This window comes from Mesoplodon bidens (genome assembly GCF_964165515.1).
Source record: "Mesoplodon bidens genome assembly, chromosome: 12".
Classification (NCBI taxonomy): Eukaryota; Metazoa; Chordata; class Mammalia; order Artiodactyla; family Ziphiidae; genus Mesoplodon; species Mesoplodon bidens.
The window spans coordinates 82,046,645-82,065,932 of record NC_138168.1 but is presented as its reverse complement, the minus strand read 5'-3'; the positions used below and the strand labels follow the sequence as shown (position 1 = coordinate 82,065,932).

The 19,288-nt window shown below is 45.4% G+C and overlaps 1 protein-coding gene across 1 annotated transcript in view; it reads right to left on the bottom strand.

The window, feature by feature from the left end:
- Nucleotides 1-7,588, bottom strand: part of LOC308626382 (uncharacterized protein) — a 48,690-nt gene extending 41,102 nt beyond the window's left edge. Inside the window, exon 1 of the mRNA XM_081251348.1 lies at nucleotides 7,577-7,588. The gene's annotated coding sequence lies outside the window, so the exon portion shown is untranslated. The remainder of the gene's footprint in view (nucleotides 1-7,576) is intronic.
- Nucleotides 7,589-19,288: the final 11,700 nt, after the last annotated feature.

Here is a 19,288-nt window from a genome sequence, read left to right as displayed (position 1 = left end):
GACGAGGGCACAGACAAACTAGCAAGGAGAAGGGATAATTAAGTGAAAAGAAAAGTTACAAATTATAATGAAAGCTTGTAAATAAGGATCGTCCATGAGGCCTCTCACTGTATTAGCCTCTCCCCTGCAGTGTGTTCTCCTCACACTGCTTCATGAGGCAAACAGGAAAGAACAGAGCCCCCCAGTCTATAGACAAGGGGACAGGCTCAGAAGAGATTTGCATGCCCAAGGGCACAAAATTAATAACTGGTGGCCTACTTGACTTGAGTCCTATGCTCTTTTTCGATTAAAGTGCTCAAAGGAAAAAGTAGAAAGAGTGCGTCACCTTTTCCCCCTTTCCTACACCGATTACATGAAAATAAATGGGCTCCAAATGTCCTTCTCCCCTTTGGAAGATGTAATTAAACCATTAGAAGAAAAGTAACAAATTTAGATGATTTATCAGAGTATTTCTGAAACCATACCATTCACACCCCCTTCCGCCTTATTATCTAAATAGTAATAAAAGTTAGGGTACAATGGTAGGGCCTTTTAGGAGGCTGGAGCAAAAAGTCTTTCATGTTCTGTTACTTTCACTAAAGACAAACTGGAAAAATGCCATATTCCATTTGGGGACCCACCAATGGGACCAGCAAGGGTTGAAGGGGCAACAAAGGCTTTCTTTGGCATCAGGCAGAGTTACTCACCTATCTGAGGAAACCAGACGGAAACAACAATAGATGCACAATGTACTGTACAAAAGAAACAAATATTGCATTTATCACAATCTTGATTCTAAAAATAAAAGAATTGACTTGGGAACCTGAGTGTCTCAGGGCAGAGGGGATCGAATGATTCATAGACTAGCCCGAATACTCAGTCCTATCTCTTTTCCATGGATTAGTCCCTAATATTTTTCTGACTTTCTCCTGCGCTGGGTAGGATTTTATGTAATGTATGTTATTGGTCTATGGATGAAAACCCATTGGAAACCAGCTCCCTATTTATTAAATACACTTTAGGACTACTTCCCTTTGCCTGACAAAATTTTGATCTAGGATATTTTCTCCCTACCACCAAACATGTGCAATTTCTTTAATTTGGCTTCTTGGTTCAACCTGAGGTTGAATGCACTTATTGCCACCACAGAGTTGGATAAGAGCAGATCTTCTATTTTCTAACTGCCCTTAATTTAGAAAATAAAGCTTAAATTGAACTAAAAAAAAAAATTAAATTCAAAATAAGAATCACTTTCAGACCAGGCCAGGGAGTCGAGGCTCTACAGCCACACGTATCTTACGTGATCCAGGAGCATAAGATGCTTTAACCTAAATGACGGCTCTGTATTATCCTGATTGCATGTCCACAATTTTCAATCCATTCTTTCTGCAGGCTGGGAAAACGGTTAGTTCCGATCACTTCAGGAAATTGAAAAATTCTCTTCTTAGGAGACGGTTTTAGGCTGAGAATTGGTAAGTGGCAGGATTTGAGAGGGGGATCTGACTGGAGCCCAGAGAGTGAGATTGCTCCTTGTCCTGCAATAATCCTGTTAAGTGGTTCCCGGCACAACACAATCTGGGCTTGAAGTGGCTGTAAGATAATGAATGAGTCTTTAAGTGTCACTTAGCTGTCGAGGTAAAACTCCAATCCCAAACTCCAGGGCTCATCAGCATAATCAAACATTGAACATGAGGACCCTTGAAGGAGCCCACTTCCCTGAGAGTCCTGTGTTGTAGCAGTTACAAAATGCTCCTTGGAGAAAGGGGCCTCACCTTATTTGGGCAGAAGCAGTTTACTCTGTTCACTAGAAACTCATCCTGTCTAGACTACAGGGTTGATCTCAAGGGTACCTACAAGTGATGAGGAAACCCTCTCCAGCTCACTTGCCAAGGTAAAGACCTCAGGTTCACTCTCATAGCAATTATAATCAATCTCAAGACATCCTTTGGGCAACAGAGGATGCAGAGACAGCTGCTTCTTCATTAGCCAAGGAAATTAAATAAAAGCCTATCGCGAGCAGAGTACCCATTGGCTGATACCAGCTCAGTCCCTGGTGGATGGCCAATCGAGATGAATGGAAAGGCTTTTTTCTCTAGTTGCTCTATCAATTACTGACAGAAGGATGTTAAAACCTCTAACTGTGATTGTGGATTTGTCTATTACTCCCTTAAATTCTGTCAATATTTGCTTCGCATATTTTAAGCTCTGTTACTAGATATTTACAGATTTATGGTTGTTATGTGTTCCTGAAGAATTGACCCTTTTATCTCAGATAATATTCATCATCCTGAAATCTATTCTATCTTGCATTCATTTGGCTATTCCAGTTTTCTAAAGCATACTGTTTGTAAGACATATTTACTCCATCTTTTTACATTTGATCTACCTGTATTTATATTTAAAGGCAGCACATCATTGGGTCTTTCTTTTTCTCCAGTTTAGTAATAATCTCTGCCTTTAAATCAGGGCGTTTACTCCGTTTATATCCATTTACTGTTAGTTACTGATGTGGTTGGATTTAAGTCTGCTACTCTGATTTGTTTTCTGTCGGTCCCATCTGGATTTTTAAAAATTCCGCTGCTCCTCCTTTCTTACTTCTTTCTGGGTTAAATAGATTTCCATTCTCATTTTCTTTCTGTCTTTTCACTGTGCCTCACGGTATTTTCTTCAGAAGAGCTAATACAACTTTATAGAGAACAAAAACAAATGCCCTGGTGCCCTCTGCTTCAGGATACTGTATCAGTACAGAAAACTACGTAACCAGTTACTGAGCAGAGCTGAGAACCCGCACCTCCACCCCCCGCCCCAAAGTCCTTATCAACAGGGAAAGACAACTCTTCTTCTTCTTCTTCTTCCTTTTTTTGGCCGCACAGCACGTGGGATCTTAGCTTCCTGATCAGGGATCGAACCCACACCTCCTGCAGTGGAAGCACAGAGTCTTTACCACTGGACCGCCAGGGAAGTCCTGACAATTCTCCCTGTCTTCTTAAGAGCCCTTCTAGTGCTATGATTCCACACCCTAAAAGACTGTAGAAGTTCCTCTTTAAGTTCCCTTGATAGTAATTTTTATAAAATTTAAATCCCTGGATCTTCAAGGCCACCCACCTAAGGATTCAAATTCCTAAACTTCTGTTTGTTTCCTTGAGCCTCTTCTGCGAACTTCCTCTCTACTCATACAGGATTGCAATCCATTCTCTGAAAATACGTTTTATAATCAAGCTTCAGGACTGTGAGAACTGAATAAATCTAAGGCTTGCACGGAGCTCCCTCTTGAGGTGGCCTTTATACAGATGCTGAAAACTTGGCGTTTGTATGAACTGGTTGTTACAGTTCCAGCTTCAGGAGCTAATAAAATTAATCCAAAAGCTATGTTGGCTAAATTATGGAAGTAAATATCTTCTTATTATAAGTAATTCTAATTCCCAGAAGACCATATAACCTCCGGCAGAAAAATAAACACAGTGCCTCACTAAATGCATGCCCTAAATATAAAATACACTAACAACCAGAAAGATAAATGTGGTTCTAGAGTTCTGGTTTTAGATACTGTTCATTATCTTGCAGAAAGGCAAGTTTTCTCCAGAGAGAGAGATGGCAGGTGTGGGTTTAGGTGCGTCTCCTGAGTCAGAGGGACCAGGGTATGGAGACTGACTCTGTCACTCTGTAGCGGTGTGAGTCTGGGGGAGTCTTTAAATCCCCTTAAGTCATCTGAGAATGGGGGTGACAAGAAAGTCCACCTCGGGGGGTGTGAAGGGAATGAAGCGTCAGGCTGCAGGGGGACCGTTAGCAAAGGACCCAAGGCACGGGAAGTGCTTGGGTGCTAAGTGCCCCATTACCTCCATTTATAAGACTCTTAGATGAAGAGCAGGACACCATTTAAAAAAGAAATCACCAGGATGCTTCCTGCATTCCTGATTACTGCACGCTTCCTACTCTAGCTAATAAACTAAGTTTTTCCCTAGGTTTTTCATCTTCCTCTGGGGCATCATCTGCTAAATTCACACAGCGATGAATGAACTTCTTTAAGGTAGCGTACAGAGGATACTTGGACGAGCACAGTCAGTTCAGTGGAAGAGTCAGTTAAGTCACCTGCCTGATTTTCACGGGTCAACTAAACTTACTGACAAGGGTCTTACTCTGGGTCTCCTCCCAAAGCTCTTACGAGCTTTCTGACGTGATGCCTGAGAAGTGGAAGGAACAGACTCTGTCCGGAGTTTCTGCTGCTGTTCCTTTAACTCCCTCCACCTCCCAGCCTGGTATTAGAACAGAGGTGACACACGCTCTTTGGCAGATGCAACTTGCCAATGGGACATTTTTAGGAACTTCTTCATCAGTCTCCTACTTATTTTTGTTTGTTTGTCTGTTTTTGGTCTCCACCTCTGCCCATATTCTCAAACAGCAAACAAAGCTGGGAAACTGGCAGGGAAGTCTGCAAGATTTGAACAGTCTTGGGAAAACAAGAAGGAACAAGAGGCAGGAAGATAATGATCTCGGTTTCCAACAGATTAAATTTAAAGACCAAGGGGAGGTGTAGACAGAGAGTTAGGTAGTTTGACATAGTACAACCCATGACTTGTGTACTAAATCAAACCTACTTCCTGGAATAAAGTGCAAAGTTTGCACATGTTTTCAGGATCACAGGAGTTTTGTGATAAAAACAAGCTATTTCAACGTGTGTGATGACCACAGCTGTGCCCTTGGCCCGCAGAGGATGAGGATTTACTTTTTCCCCTTTGCCATTAAGTAGATAGGAAAAAAGTGTGACGTGCTGCCCTAAGAACATCAGGAAAATGCCCCCATCCCGGGTAGGGTTTTGTAAAACCTCTTTTCAGTTTCACCCTGCTGGCCTTTCAAAGTGCCTTCGACATGGAAGTCTTCACTTGGGGAGCAGGCGTGCAAGGAGGATGCTCAGAACCTCCCAGGGGCACGAGATGTTGCCCATACGGGGCACCCTGACTCCCCCGACGTCCCTCCTTTCAGAGCAGGTACCAACCCCCTGGGCCCACCTGGTTCCCCAGGCTTTAAAGGTGAGAGACTTCCAGCTGTGTCAGGGAAGCAGGGACCCAGGGACCCAGGGGCAGGCTGGGCTTCCTGTCCTGTGAAGGATGGGCTGTGACAGGGGCAGGCTGTGTCCTTTCCCACCTGCCTCTTGGGACCCAGGAAGGCCTGGGAAGGTCCCCACAGTGAAAACAGAAGCCACGCATCACATTTCCCAACTGCCCCACCATGACATCTTTTCAAATCTTGACTTGTCCTCGATGGAAAACTTAGAAAGGAAGCTCATAAGCAGGCAGGTTTTAAAATCAGGAACACACTACTTAAAGGTTGTAGCTCTGGCCTTTGTTTCTGCAAGGTCACGGCCACCGTGAGCTGTTTTTGTTAGGATGGTCAGTGAACCTGTGGAGATGTGCGTGGTCTGAAAAGAAGGAATGAGAGTGTGTGTGTGTGGACATGTGTGTCTGTGTTAAAAGAGCCTGAGTTTAAAAGCATCCCCTGGGAAATCCCAAGTTCCAGTTTTTAAAAACATTAGCTTTCAATAATTACAGTTCACATCCTATGAAATAGGTAAACAGAATTCCCCCCATTTTCTGATAAGAAGACGGGCACTATGGATTCCTAGTATCTGTGTTCTTCCCTGTGAGGTCTGACTCCACAGAGCTTATTCAGGTCGGACACCTGCTTCAAGGCAGTGGAAACTTAGTCTGGGAGTGCAGCTTTGAGATCGAGGTCCCCTTTCCATTTATAAGTTTGAAACAGGGAACAATTAAAAATCGAGTGTATTTATTTTGGCACAGAAAGAATTGGGATGGCAGGAAAACAATCGGTCCCGGGTTCCCATCTGCTCATCAGGTCACTGAGTTGTGTTCTCAGCACCTCGTGAGTGAGTGGATGGGCCAGACTGCACCCCGTGGGGAGGTGAAGGGGGGACCAGATGGAAAGGGGAACAGCAGAAACCATGGGGGCTGGAGGGGACCTTCTCCACGGGAAGGAGGATAAGCACGAGGGAGGCGATTTGCTGCTGCCGAGGGCCACGTACCCAAGGGCATCAGGAGCCGGCCAGGCTCTGCGGTCAGAAGTCAGACAGCAGAGGCTTCGCCCACCCCCTGACCTTGAGGACCCACGACCCTCCCAGGGCTGACTGATGGCTGTGCCTGTCCCGCCTGCAGGTTTTCAGGGCTGGAAACCCACTCCCTTCTGACACCACTCTCTGGGTTTCCCTTGGTGACCCCAAGAGGACACACGGCGTTTATAGGGGGTCTCCAGCCTTGCCCTGCAGGTCTCACTCCTGTCCTTTCCTATCCTGCCCATCCTGTCCCGGCTCCTACAAGGGATCTGGACCGTTCCTAGTGAAACGACAGCTCCAGGTTACTGAGTCATCACGATGCTCCCAGTGCTGTGCTGATGGCTTTATCCCACGTTCTGCATTTCATTAATCCTCACACCAATTTCCATCTCTGCTGTTCCCCGGCGTCACCCCTGACCAGTGGACCCACAGTGCTCCCTGCCCTCTCATTCCCCTGGCTCTCCAAGACCCCATACGGCCACCCCAGGGCCCCTTTGCTTAGACAGCTACTTTCTCCACCTAGAAAAATGGCACCATGTCTATGCAGACGGAAATCTTTTGACCATGCCCCCCCCACCCTTATTCCCAGCCCACTGGGAAGTCCTACTGAGGCTGTCTCCAAAAACATGCACCTTCTTCTCTCATTTCTCCTTCTCTCATCTTTGTGTAGGCCCCTTGGCCTCAGGGACAGCCCTGGGGCTACGCTCCCACTGGGCCCTCTTCCATCTTTTCCTCGCAAGGCAGCAGAAGTGATGTGATTAGAACAATAACATTCTCTCACTTAATCTCCTCAGGGCCTGCCCGGCACACCTAGAAGCGAATCTGAACTATAGTCACAGGTGAAATGTCACCTCTTAAGAGCTGTCCTTGGCAGTACGTGTTATCTCCTCTCACCCCCTCCCCCCAATTCTCTCCCTCAGACTCTGACGTTCATCACTGCACTTATTACAACTGAAATTATTTTAGCCACATCTTTGTGGCTTTCTGTCTTAGAACATACAGACCATGCACGAAGCTCATACGTCAGAACCTACGTCCTATGTAGGAAGGGTGCTTGTTTGCTCACGACTGTATCCCAGGGCCCTGATAAATATTTGTTAAAGGTTGAATAAACGACCCATCGGGTACTTGGATTTTGTCCTACCCTTTCCCCCCACCCCCCCACCTCATTCAGCTCTCCACTTCTCAGCTCTCTTGGTTTTAGTGAAACGCTCTCCCCAGTAGCCTGCCTTCCTGCCAGAGGAAGGAGATCAGACGTCCCACTGGAGACCTTGGGTTCCTGGTTCCCACCTCCCTGAGCATCTCCCTCAAGACCCGCTGCGCCTAAAGTCACAGGTGGAATTCCTGGGCTACATGTCTGTCTGGCCAAGGCAGCTTCGAGATGCAAGACATGTTACAAGCAATCCTGAAATAGGAGGCCCCAGAATGATAAAGGGCTTCCTATGATGCACTGGGTTTGAACATTTTTTTCTTTTACCAGCAACACATTCTTCATTTTCTTTACCGGTCTGCTGAAATATAAGGTCAAAATACCTCAGGAGAGGAAGCAGGTTAATCCTGGCTGGGAACTCGCCCGAGTGCACGAAAGCCCAGCTCCCTTTCACCAGGCTCCTGGCCTGCTCGGGCTCTGCGCGGGGCACCAAACACCTCCACGGGTTTACCATCCTTCTCTCAGTCTCTGTCTGGGTGATCCTGGTGGTTGGCTGGGTAGGTCGATAGCTAGGGAGACAGAAACGGGGTTCAGCTGCAGCCCCACCAGCCGTGACATTAAGCGGGTTACCCTACCTTTCTAAATGCCATCATACACAAAATACGTGCTAGATGTGCTATGAGAATTAAGGGAGAAAATGTGTCTAAAGGGCCTGGTGTGGAGCCTGGTACATAGGAAGTATTCCACAGATGAGTTGTTCCTTGTGTGTGTGTCACTAGCCGGGTGTGTGTCAGGGTCAGAGGGGTGTGGGACGGCCCCGACACTGGTGCCCTCCATCCCCGAGCCCATGTCGGTAGGAGGCTAGTCTCTATCGGGGTCAGTCACCCAAGGGGGTCCCACAACCCCCTCTGGCCGGCCACTCGCCTGTCCTCTTCCTTTGGGGGGAGGGGAAGGAGAATGGTTTCAGCGGGACCAACCACCTGGCATTAATCCCAAGGCATTTCATGCTGGTGTTATGGGGACATTTTATAAACTAGTTGAGGTCACTTGGATTTTTACTGAGGTCTTCTGAAAGATCTCACTGAGTCAGGGTCCCCGTGAATCTGATCAGTGTGCCTTACACGCTGTCCCCAGACCATTGGGAAAGATATGGAAGAGGACGGGCTGCAGGGGCTTGGAACAGGTTTTGCTTGCGTGACCTCTCGAGCAGTCTGGCTCCATAAAGCTACTAACATTGAATTGCCAAGGGTCTTTATTTACATTCTGTTACTAGAAACTGCACCAATCTTCCCCACACCAGCATGTTGATTCTGTAAAGATGGTGGGAGTTCTTAAAGCTGCCAGGAGGTAAATGCATGACAGCCCAGTGAATGTGAAAAGGAAATGCCATGCAGCCTGGCTGCTGCTTACATGGCCAACTCTGATTATTCCAAGACTATGAGTAAGGCCACTTACATCCACATGAAAGTGGCACTTATAGTCTGTCCGGTGCTAGAAAGAAACCCTGAAGAGCAGGTCACACAGATGGTCCTGAAATGAAAGTGTGAGGATGTGCTCTGCAGGAAAGTGACTCAGCGCTATGAGATGACATGACAGGAGGCGCTGACCCAGAAGGAGGGTCAGGAAGGCTCCGCAGGGAAGTTTACATTGAGGCAAGATCTGAGGATGGAGCCGAAGTCGGCCAGGCAAGGTGGGGGGAGGTGGGGGGACGTTAGAGAAAGGTGTGAGGCCTGAAGAAAAACATTGTCCCCCGATTATGAAAGGAAAACTACAAAGGTGACATTACTGTTTCATAAAATGCAAATAAGACAAAACACGCTATCAACTGTCCTAGGGCCTAGTAGTCATAAATCTTTCACTGTGTTTGGGGAAAATGTGCAGCTTTAGACACTCTCACTTGATCAGACTCCTCAAGCATGTGGAAGATGGCTGAGAAATCACAGGCATTCAAATTAAAGGAATCACTCACAGTCCGATCATGTCAAAATTATTTGAAATATGGAAACCTTTAAACTATTATTTGCACCAAAAAATATTTAACGTGGCTTGTGGGTGCATTTGAGTGTTTGATATGTGAGCTGGGAGCCTTCAAAATAAAGCCTTGACACAGCCCTCGGGGCACGGCATCTTGGCAGGATGGAGCACACCGGTGCAGCTCAAGCTCAGGGCAGGGGGAGGCTGGGAGGTAGGCAGGGTAGGGGCAGGTCACTGCAGGCCAGTGCAGGGCACATTAGGGGTCCGGGTTTTATTCTTAAAAGCAATGGGAACGGGTGTGTGTCGGGGGGTGTCTCCGCGTGTGATGTGTGTGTGTTTGTATGACAGCTACGGCCGTTCGCAGCCAAGGTCACAATCCTAGGGGCCAGGGAAGGGAGTGAGGGGCCTTAGAATGAGGAGGGGGGCAGAGCCTGGCTGCGGGAAGAATGTGACAGGGCAGCCGGTAGGGAGGGGACAGGGGCTGCGAATGTCCACAAAGCCATGGAGAAGCTTGATGGAGATGCTCTCCAGATTCTGAAAAGGAAGACCCTTAACCTCTCCATCTCCCCAGTACCGTCTCCACCATGCACATCCCTCCAAGACCTGGGTCTAAGCGAGCAGGATCCTGCTCTTCAGCACTACCTTTGTTCTCCCTGGCTGGTGGGGGATGACTGAACTCCTGCATCTGTCACCGAGCTGCTGAGCACAGTTGCACACGTTGCATACTGCACAAGAGCATCTGTGAAGGGGTGCGCAAGGGCTGAAATCCAGCTCTGTTCCTCTCTCTGTGCTGTGTACCCTCGGGGCAAAGGGGGCCCCTTCTGCAATCTGCACAAGGCACAGGCCATGCTGGCAGCAGCCCTGCCCTCTCTGGGCTCAGCCTGGTCTTAGTCCCCAGCACCGTCACATCAGTGGGCACCTACTCGTCTCTGCCTCCGTGAGGGCTCTCTGTCCCCGAGAAGAGTCTGCATCTCTCCTCTCCTTCCTTCCACGTGCCCACATGGGACGTGGGTCTGCCTTTCCCGCCAAACTCCACCTCCTGTGCTCAACACCACTAGAGCAACTATGAACCTTTCTAAAGCAGGAAATAATCCTGTCAAAATACTATTTCCTGGAGTGCAAAACTCCTCAAACGTTTGTCACAAGAAAACCGAGATGAGGCTAGGTCAGTAGGCATGTGTAAAAATAATGCACATCAAAGACATTTTCTAGGCTTTTCCACATGGAGGGCTCAGCCAGACCAATCTACCTAGAAAGTTTATTAGCAGCTGTTTTAGAAAAATATGGACTAGTCATCTTTGACTCTATAAATTTCTATGCTTGTGAGAATCACTTATAACAAGAATGTATCCTTTTCTGACTTGGAAATATAAAAAACAAATCAGGAAAAGTTTGAGGTCGGTCATATGACACAGCAGCTGAAATAAAAGGTAATAAACAGGAGGTGGTCATTCAAGAGTCCCTTATTTTCATCAACTTAAAACTTGAACAATCAGGACTGATTCCTTCCCAGTGCAGTTAAAACATTCATTTTTAAAATAATATGAAAGTGACAATATAATTTCACAATGCAGAATACATTCAACAGAGTAAACAGATGGGATCTGTCAGGCCCAGAATCCACTTTCAATCATTTTCCCATTTGTCCTCGAAACAGTCCCACTAAGTAGGCACAGTTGTCTGCATGTGACAGACGGGAAGCGAAGGCTCAGAGGAAGATGAGTTTAAACACTAGCGCGTGTTGGAGATGGGGTTTTCCAATCCGGGCCAAATCGACTCCAGAGCCTGAACTGCTAACCACCAGATTGCACTCTCTCCTGGGGGGCGCTCAGGGGGGCCACCAAAGCCCTTTCTACATGGAGCTCTCTGTGGACCCCACGGAATCCTTCCACCTGCAGCTCAGACCACAACAAGGGAGCCCTGTGTGCTACCATTTTCTCTCTAATTATAGTTTTGGGGTTTTTTTTTGCGGTACGCGGGCCTCTCACTGTTGTGGCCTCTCCCGTTGTGGAGCACAGGCTCCGGACGCGCAGGCTCAGCGGCCATGGCTCACGGTCCCAGCCGCTCCGCGGCATGTGGGATCTTCCCGGACCGGGGCACGAACCCGCGTCCCCTGCATCGGCAGGCGGACTCTCAGCCACCAGGGGAGCCCTCTAATTATAGTTTTACAATCATTAGATGGTCCTGTTGGCGTCAGGGTCTAACAGAGTCTCGCAGACGGTTGTCAAATCCCTTCATCCTGCCAAACCTGTTTGGCTAACGAGCCCTCGTGAAAACGAAACTACGCTAAAGAAAGAAAAAGGAAATACAAAGCATCCTTTTTCTTAGAGGCCTTTGCCTACTGCTATTTATCATGTGTTTGTGTCCCCCCAAAATTCATAAAATAATCCCGGTGTGACGGAGGCCTTTGGGAGGTGATTAGGTTGTGAGAAAGAAGTCCTTACGAACGAGATTATACGAGAGACGCCAGGGAGCTGCCTCCCCCCTTCCTCCACATGAGGGCTCAGAGAGATGGCCCTCACCAGATAGCAAATCTGCCAGAGCCTTGATCTTGCGCTTCCCAGCCTCCTGGACGGCGAGAAATAAGTGTCTATTGTTTAGAAGCCCCCCAGTCAATGTCAGTGTTACAGCAGCCTGACGGACTAAGACACCTACTTTCCCCAATTTACGGCCCGGTTCCTGCTAAAACTCTGAGCCAGGCTGAATCTTCACTGCAGGTTAAAATAAGGAGGATTTTCGGCAGCTACAACAGCCCTGCCTTCTTCCTAGTGCCTTTGGGATGAAACGTCCCTGGTTAGAGGAAAGTGGAAACCTCATTCTGTATCACATGAGCGCTGACTCGGGCTCTGATAAATGGGGAATTAGCAGAACCTGCGGCTTAAGCGCCCCCCGCCCACCGATGATGCTTCAAACTTGCTGTGAAACCTGGGGAGTGGAGCCGGGAGAGAAACGTGGCCACCTGAGCTCTGTCCCCACTGTGACTGCCTACGTGCTTATGAACAGGTTCCTTTGTTTCAGTTCCCTTATTAGTAAAGTCGGTTCATACTGGAGGGTTACCAAGCTCTTTGCAAATCTGCGGAAAAGGCCATGGCCTCCATCAAAGAAACATTTCCATCTGCCTAAGTGTTGCATACACTTTCAGAGTATTCCCAGTTAGGAACCCCTGGGGTTCAAGTGATTGTTCGGGTTCCTTTGGGCTCTGACACTCGATCTTCCTCTGATTCCACCAGGAGGGAATGTACACCGCTCACCTCCCCTCTTCACTCCACAAAAGACCACCTCCCCAGGGCTACACGGGGCAAAATGAGATAGAAAGTCTATCCCCACCCCACCCCGGTTCCTGAGTCTGCATGCAGGAACCACGCTCATCCCAATAGCCATTGTGTTTATAGTTCTTCCTTTCTTTCTTAATGAAGTTAATTCTTGTTTATTTGAGATGAATGCAAAACAAGAAATGAAGATTGGGGAGTGGAAGAGAGATTTCTTAGGTTAAAAAATACAATCAGGTGTCAGATTCTAATGTGACCAGGACCTAAGAGGTGACAGGCACGGTGTGGGGAGACAATGACAGCCCCACCCCGTTACTTCCCGTCACATCTGTCCCCAGGGATGTCCCTGGCCGGGGCCAGCTGTGATCAGTGAACGTGCCCACCAAACCCATGGAGTCAAACTGGCCTTTTCAGAAGCATCCACTTCCCAGTTTTTCTCAGATTGATCTGCCAACCAGATCCTCTTCACAAAGAACCGGGTAGATTCACCCCACCCTGGGAAAACAGATAAACACAATAGCCTTATCTCTGAGTATAACCTTGTATCATTCTCTCCAACAAGCTAGCAATAGATGAACAATTCAATTGTCAGGGGGTAAAAACAGCATCCCACGTGGCAGCAAGCCTGGTTGTCACTACCTATTTTCACTCTCATTAAGCCCATCACGTAATCATCCACCGTGCATTTCCTTGTCTTTGGAATGGATTAAACGTTATTTTACCCTCGGGATAAATCACCGGCAGCCACCACTTCCTGTGCCAAGCACATCACGCGCACTGTCACTGATCATGTAATGTACATGCTATTTTCACTATACAGTTGAGAAAATTGCCAGCATGATTATCTCCACTCTACAGACAGGAAATCAGGGCTCCGCGAGGTGAAGTAACTTACCCCAAATCACACAACAAACAGGAGGCAGGGCTGGGATTCAGGCTCAGGCTCACCAAACATTTCCTTTCTTCCCTCTAGCCCAGCAGTTCCCAAACTTCTGCATAGTAGGATCCCCTGGAGAGCTTTTAAAACTCCCAACACCCAGGGCACACCCCCTAGAAATCACAATCTCTTGGGAAAGATGCAGGCATAGGTATTTTTTGAAGCTGCCCAGGTGATTTTCATGTGCAGACAAGGTTGGGAACGACCGTGTTAGCACCTGGAAGCATCTTCAGCTGCAAGTATTTGCCAAACAAGCCAAGTGCAACTCAAGCAAAGAATAAAATGGAGCAAACTGAAGACTGAGCTGAGAGTGGCTGAGGAGACACACCAGAATAAGGGGGTCTGTTTTCTCTAAAGGCAATGGAAGAAATTTGATAAGAGAAGAAACTTACTTAATGCAAGCACCAAGGATTGCAACAGGATGCTGGTTTTTAGTGACTCCATGGTTAAGGACTGAATAAAAATGCACTACGTAAATCTCTTTTAATTGGGGTTCCTTTTTGCTTCGTTCTTGGGAGGAAAGTGACTCTTTAGTTCATGTTTATTCATGTTAGAAGCTAGTCTTTAGTACAGCAGGCTGTGGCTGGCACTACCATGGCCTCCAGAGTGGTGAAGAGCCTTCTGATGGCCTTTTGCAACAGCAAAGACAGTAGGATTACAGCCAGTAGGGCATTTGTGTTCGTGCATATAAGAAATATATTCAAATTCCTTAAAAATAGGAGTTCATTGGAAAAGCCTCAATCCCCTACTATGCTAGGAAATAAGAGTTTATTTTGATGTCATCTTGCAGAACCTGTTTGAAAATTTTGATGGTCCAGTTAAGCATCCTGAGGAATTACTGCTTTTAGTTTGACTGTAAATAGAATTTTACTTGAATGAAACTTTACTGCTTATGTCTTGGCTGAAGTCCAAGAAAGGATAATTAGCAAATGATTTGGTGGTGGTCATGCTTATACTTATTAGAGTTAATACTTTGTTTTCAGTAACATGTATTGCCTGCATGGGTCTATAGTGTTCATCACTGAATGGAAATCCTTGGATTTCCAAAGCAAACCTACACATCACAAATCTTATAATCCAGTTAGGTAAATTCTTTTTTTTTTTTTTTTTTTTGCGGTACACAGGCCTCTCACTGTTGTGGCCTCTCCCGCTGCGGGGCACAGGCTCCGGGGACGTGCAGGCCCAGCGGCCATGGCTCACGGGCCCAGCCGCTCTGCGGCATGTGGGATCCTCTCGGACCGGGGCACGAACCCGCGTCCCCCGCATCAGCAGGCGGACTCCCAACCACTCCGCCACCAGGGAAGCCCAAGTTAGGTAAATTCTTGTACTTAGATCGGATGCATCCTTCTACCTCAGATAAAGATAGGAGCTAATGATAATGAAATCCACAATTCACTGGTTTTCTATTGTTTTTATTTTCCTCTTTTGTATTTAATAGTAGTATCTTCCTAAGCATGCTATAACTAGACTGAAAACATTGAGTCAACCTACTTCTATGCATCTGTTTACTATGACAAGGATCTGGGAAAACCAGCCTTGTTGTTTGTGTACTGCTGAGATGGCTCCAGGAAAATCAAACTCACTCCAGGACAAATGACGGCGAAGAATGACTTTCCATGTATTCCAGCCACCCTCTCCGTTTAGTCTGTCCTTCTTCCATTAAATATACATATATTTTGGAAATGAGAGATCTCTCAAGACACTCTGAATTCGAATGGTTTAATAGTAGAAATAGCTTCTCCTGTTCTATTTATAGTTTTCCAAAGTCATTTTGTAAAGCCAAAGTCACTGTGCCTGAGAGTAGTTTGAGTTTTTCCCTCCATCCACTTACAGCTGAAACCTGTCACTTCTCGTGTCAAATTTAATGACCATATTCATGGACGGTGGTACTTGTTTCTTTGCAAAAGTCTAGGGATTTCAAAAAAGAGGGGTTGGGCTTCCCTGGTGGCACAGGGGTTGAGAGTCCGCCTGCCGATGCAGGGGACACGAGTTTGTGCCCCGGTCCGGGAATATCCCACATGCCGCGGAGCGGCTGGGCCTGTAAGCCATGGCCGCTGAGCCTGCGTGTCTGGAGCCTGTGCTCCGCAACGGGAGAGGCCACAACAGTGAGAGGCCCGCAAAAAAAAAAAAAAAAGAGGTGTCCTGTTTAGGATCTGTTGCGAGGAATGTCCAATCAGAGAACCTATTTGCAAAAATCTCTCTCCAGGGAACTTTGCTGCCAGACCACGGAAATCAGATAAGTCCTTAGAAATATTATACTTTTGACTAGGGATGGTTTACTGTTGTAAGTAAATATAATGCCAAGATTCTTAAAACCAAATAAACAATAAACTGATCACTGGCTAGAAAACAGCAAAAAGATAAACTGTAAGAACTGTTTTCTTTTTTCTACAGTGGAAACTTGAGCTAATAAAAAACTAGTCATTTTTAGGGAAACTTGGTTGATACTTGCCCACGTGAGCCTCTTTTGCATTCAGCTTCTGTTTAATACACAATGCACACCTTCTTCCTTTCGAACATGCAGATTTGAGTGATGTGCACAAGCATCATTTTCATTCATTGCTTTACCTCTGATTTCAAACCAGTCCTGCGCATTTAGTAAGCACTAAATAAATATGCGTTGGACGCACAAAGGAGTATTGGTATTTGGAGACAAATGTATAACATTCTAGTAAAAAGCCAAACTTTGGGGTTGGAGTCAGATAGTGTGAAGGAGTCAGGGCCTCCCTGGGGTCAGGCTGAGGCACACAGGTGAGGGCCTCCACCTCTAGTGCTGGTGGTCACGTTCTGGGGAGGCACCTCCCCACCAGCTCTAGTGGCAGGACCCCAGCATGTCCTCTCCTTGCCTGGGGTCTCCTGGGAGTCCCCGGCCAGGCCTCGTCTTGGGAAGTTTTGCTTCTCTGTGACCTCAGTGGATCCGGGTCGCTCTGCCACGGCCTCCAGGCCCACGAAGCGTGTACATGTGCTTACGTCTACACAGGCAAAATAAAACTCTTCTAGGAGATGTATGTAACCTTGAACTAGAATTTTTGAAGACTGAAAAGTGGCAGAGGAATGGTAAGAGAACAGGAAGGTCAAACTTAGGTTCCCTCATTTTCAGGCATCCAAAGAACCCCTGAAGGAGGGAGACGCAAGAGGGAGGGGATATGGGGATATATGTATATGTATAGCTGATTCACTTTGTTATAAAGCAGAAACTAACACACCATTGTAAAGCAATTATACTCCAATAAAGATGTTTAAAGAGAAAAAAAAATAAAACTCTTGATAACATGGACATTTCTGGCAAAAATGACTTTCTTTCCTCCTTAGCTTTTTTTTTTCCTGTCAGTAATGAAAGGACAGGGATGATGCAGTGAGAAGGAGGGAGGTGCTCACTGAGTGTGTTTGTTGTGGCTCTTTGTTTGCCTGACATTGTGCAGGGGACTTTTAAATATTAATGCAACTCTTTCAGGGGGATCCTTTAAGATGACATAAAATGAGAATTTGGCTCAGTCTTCATCTAGTTTTTTTTTTAATCTTTGGAATAGCAATTGCTTCTACTCAAGAATAGTTTTCTCACCCATGATCATCCAGGCAAAATTATAAAAGGTGTATTAGGTTCTTTCCCAGCCATGCAAGCTGTTAGTCTCAGCCAGCTGAAGGCCACATTTATTTCTAGGCTGCAGATCCTTTGGTGGATTTTTAAATTTGTATTAATATTATGAATGTTATGGCAGTGAAAATCCTTGCCTTCTTAGTGAGAACTACTCTAGTGTTTCCTTACTTTTTATCAAATACCTTTAATAGATTTTTTATTTTATCATTTTCCTTTGATCATGTTATAATTTAGTCTTTATTGTAAAATAATTTTTTATTCAATTTCTTTTGAGTTCACTTGTCTTATTTCATATATTTTACTACAAAAATTTATTCTTATAAAAATATTATGAATGTTATATCTTTTTAGAAAAATATAACTGAGTATTGTACTTGGGCCTGTATATGAAGAGTTTAGATAATAACATATATATATTTTCTAGTTTACAATTTTCTTTGCTAAACTGTATTTGATTTGTTTGTATATTTTTGGATTAAAAAACAATTTATTTTTGCAATAACACAAGAATGTGAAAATGAGCTTGATTTTATTTCCTTTTTTTTTTTTTTTTTGGCTGCACCACATGGCTTGTGGGATCTTAGCTCCCCTACCAGGGATCGAACCTGAGCCTTCAGCAGTGAGAGCCCAGAGTCCTAACCATTGGACTGCCAGGGAATTCCATCTCATTTCCTGATAGCCCATGGGTAGAGTCTTTTTCTATGATATTTTAAAAAATGTTCTGAAAGAGATGTATACCTCAGAAGAAATAAGAGAAGTAAACATAACATTTCTCACAGGTGCTAAAGGGTGAAGTAAGTATCTATAAAAGAGTAAATATGCCCCAGTCTAAATACTGTGCCAGGTTCCTTTCCTGGTAATCTTGAAGCAGTCCCCTGAAGGAAAGCCCAGCCATAAAAAGGATGTGATTTGATGCCCTCCACAGAAGTGTGGAATATTCCCCAATTTTAACAAATGGATGCAGAAATAGCAGATTTAGGAAAATTACTAAAATGAACGGAAAGAGACTTTCTTCTAAGCAATCAAACTCAACCATTTTAACTACATATGTTCTTCAATCATTTAAAACACAAATTGCTTTGAACATAAGTAATCATCTATGTGTAATTCCTACGCGGGGACCATTCTGAAACAGATGTCTAGGTTGTTTTCTTTTTCCTCTCTGAAGAATTTATTAACCACAAAGACATTGCCTAAGACCACCCATCTCATTTAAATGACATCTCAATATTAGAATTCAAGTATAAAACCAAACAACCCACATCAAGGATTCTTTCTAATCGTGTAAATACCAAATAGCTTCAGTTTGTCAAAGTCACCTAATACTGTCTTTAAAACCAGCTCAAAATGTTTTAAGTCCCTAGAGAATGGTGACTTTTGAAAGCTTTCCTTTGCCACAGACTGAAGGCAGGGATGGAGTGTGGACTGTTAAATATTCATGCTGATTCACAAAGAGAGCTTGTCCAGATGCTCAGGCAGAGAGAAGGTAGCAGAGGCTTTGGAAAAGGGAATTCATCCAGAAAACAAAAGCATCAACCTCTGCCCTTATTATGGTGCCTTGGGATTTTAAAAAGACTACTCTTCTAACAGATGGGCCCTGGATGTACAACTGATCACAGAAATGCACCTCCGGCTAAGTGCTAACACTGTCCACAGCTCAGTCTAAAGGAGTGATCCTATTTGTTAAGTTTGTTCACTATTCTATTCTTTCTCCTGCCACCCACCCACTGAAAAGAACCCAGAACCTCCTATTAGGTTTTCTTTCCCCTAATTGAAGAGTTCCAAAGTCATTTGCTCACAGATGTACTAGGATGTCTATGTTGATCCCCAAATCCATGCTGTTCCTTTTTTGGGGGATGCCAGTGGGGTGGGAGCTGGGAGATGTATGACTGGTGTATCTGCCAATTGCAGATTTAGTTACAAAAGAATAGAGGGAAAGGGCTCTTTTCTTATTTCCATATCAAATGCAGTAAAAGTGTCAAGCAAGGTCTACGTTTCCTACACAGGCTCACGTGTTGGGTTTCTTTGGAGTTTTTTAATTTCTTAGGACAATATTGTGGAATACATAAAAATATACTCCAACACACAACACACGGGGTGGAACCAAACAAGAAAGATGTGATTGAAAGGCCCATAGCTGGAACCAGGTTGCCCACAGCCTTCTCTAATTTTCTACTTATTTAATAGAAAATATCAAAATATATTATAATGATATTATAATGAATCTAATAGAAAATATGGTATGATCAGAAACTGAAGAAAGCCAAGGCAGAATCCTCAAGAACTATTTTTAATCCGTGTTGTAGAATGCATAATC